The sequence below is a fragment of the Pinus tabuliformis genome, chromosome 5_2, assembly GCF_031772625.1.
Source record: "Pinus tabuliformis cultivar Carrire ecotype Pingquan chromosome 5_2, CPIR1, whole genome shotgun sequence".
Taxonomy (NCBI): Eukaryota; Viridiplantae; Streptophyta; class Pinopsida; order Pinales; family Pinaceae; genus Pinus; species Pinus tabuliformis.
Genome location: NC_142306.1, coordinates 126,531,304 through 126,534,131, shown reverse-complemented (window position 1 = coordinate 126,534,131; position 2,828 = coordinate 126,531,304).

Sequence of the window (2,828 nt, the reverse complement as noted above, 5' to 3'; positions counted from 1 at the left end):
CCTTATGACTGAGCTTATAGATATTGAGGCATCCTATTTTGAGGAAGAAATAGAGAAACCTGTATGGGTTGATGCAATAATGGAGGAATAGGAATCCATTGCAAAGAACAATGTTTGGGAAAAGGTACCAAGACTAGCATATAAATCAATAGTGGGTTTTAGATGGATCTTTAAGGTGAAGCAGGAAACAAACGAAAGAATGGAGAAGTATAAGGCTAGATTTGTGGCCAATGGGTACTGTCAAGTTGAGGGAATTGACTGTGAGGAGACATTTTATCTTGTAGAAAGGTACTCATCCATTAGATCAATTCTTGGTCTGGCTATGCAAATGGGGTGGAATATCCACCAGATGGGTGTAAAAACAACATTTATCAATGGGGTTATTAAGGAGGAGGTGTACATAGAGAAACAAAAAGGTTTTGAGATATTTGATCAAGAGTCTCATGTGTGCAGACTCAAGTGAGCATTGTATGATCTCAAACAAGCACCTCATGCTTGGCACACCAAGATCAATAGTTATCTCACCAGTTTGGGCTTCACCATAAGTGAAGCGGATGTAAACCTCATCACATTTGGATAGAAGGTAAATTGCTTATTATTGTCTTATATGTTGATAATTGTATTTTAAGTAGTGATGAGCAGTTGATCATATCTTGCAAGGAGGACCTTGTAAAGGAATTTGAAATGAAGGACATGGGTCTCATGCACTACTTTCTTAGGTTGGAAGTATGAAAAGGTGATGGGGAATTGTTTTTCTCTCAAGGAAAGTATACAAATGATATATTGCAGGGATTCTACATTGAGATTTGTAAACCCATGGAGACACCTCTAATGAACAACTAGAGGAAGGAGGATGCCACTTCAGGTGAAGAAGTGGATGCTACCGTTTATCGGTAGCTAGTGGGTCCACTCATTTATATTGTGAACACATGACTAGATATTTGTTTTACAGTCAACCAGCTAAGCCAAGCTATGGTTAGGTCAACCAAACTATTTTGGAAGGAGACTAAGCATGTTTTACAGTACCTTAGAGGCACTACCTAGTTTGGACTATGGTACAGACAAGAAGAGGGAGTGAAGTTGTGTGGCTTCACAGATGTAGATTGGGCATGAAGTCCATCAGATCAAAAGAGTACATAAAGTGGTATTTTCAGTGTTGTGTCATGTTGATGCCTTTAAAATCCTAGCACCAACATTGGGGATAACCACCAAGTCCAGACCTTAGTACAACTCCTTTTTCGTTTGGTGTGGTGGCTTCGACTGGATATTATGGGACCAATTTCCCAGTAATGTATGATTTGATGGATGATTGTTTTATAATGTATAATAAAGATGATAAGTGCTTTGACCTATAACTCAAAAATATACAACTATACTTATTTAACTTGGGTAATGAATTAACAATGCAATTTTTGATTATTCCTAACAAACAAATAATCATATAGATGGCTTACTTATCAATAGAAAGATGCATTCATATATAATGATTACTTTGTTTAAGAAATTAAACAAAGTAATTATAAAAAAAAACATATCGCATTCATAACAATGTATATCGCTGATGTATATCTTTAAAGTATAACATTTCTAAATATTCAGAAATGACATGATAAAGAATTGTTTGAAGAGCATACATATATCAACAATAGCAAATTTTAAAAATGAATGCTTCATCAGATAAGGAAACAATACAAAAGAACAATGATAGAAATACCACATGCATTTGAGTCTTTCCAATGTAAATGACACTCCGATTCCACTTTCTTATTTGAGAAAACTTCTAGGAAATAAAAAAGTGCAAGTCTTAAAAAAATTTCTTCACAAAAATGTAGAACCTTGATCCACTACTAATAAAAATATATTCAAAAGTACAAAAGTGTAACTTCTCAAGCAAGTTTTAGACTAATTGAGGACCCCTTCTTCAAAGGCATGAAATGGTTTAAATAATAAAATAAAAACTAACTATCATTAATAATCGCTTTGAGCTGTTGAAACTGAAAACATGAAAATCTGGGATTTGATTTATAAAAATAATGGTGCAATAGCCTTTGAACTGATTCATTGTATCTACTTCTTCTCTTGCACTCACAATTGACAAATTGAGAGCATTTCCTGAATTTCCGGAGGATGACTCATCTTGGAATGTAGTTGACCTGTGTAAGTGGCATCTGAAAGCTCGGGAACCATGCGATTGACAACATCGGCAAGGCATTTGGTGGCCATCTACTGGTTGTGCAGCTTGACTAGGAAGAACCAAAATACATCCCAAGTCAAGTTTTGCACTTTGCTGATTTGTTCTTCTCTGCTGGCCAGATCGTGTCTGCATTGATTTTCTAGCGCTTTTGCTTTTGGGAGCTTTCCTGGGGAGTAATCGGAGATCAAGTTACCTTGATAAAATTTGTCATTTATCAACTCGATCACACTGTTCATTGTATCCCTGGCTCTGGAAGTAGCTCTTTTGGCCTTTATTAACTGTGATTCCCACTCCGAAAACAAGATTTCTTTATGTGATTCTTGGATTTTCGGTAAATAAGCAACCGTGCCTTCTTCTGTACTTTTCCAAGAGAGAAATATTGTGACCTTATCATATGCATTTTCAAATTCTAACCTGGTGTCAACTGCCTGTTCAATGAGTGATGCAGTGATGATGTACAATGGGTCAACCAATGATATTTTATGGCAAAGGATATTCAGTTGCTGAGATAAGGCTTTAGTCACTTCTAGGGCTTCTTTCTTGGAATCATCAATCTTCAGATAACCTTTGAATTTCTCTACCTATAATTGTAGCTGTGAAATTTGTTCTTCGTTGGCCTTATTTTCCTGCTAAA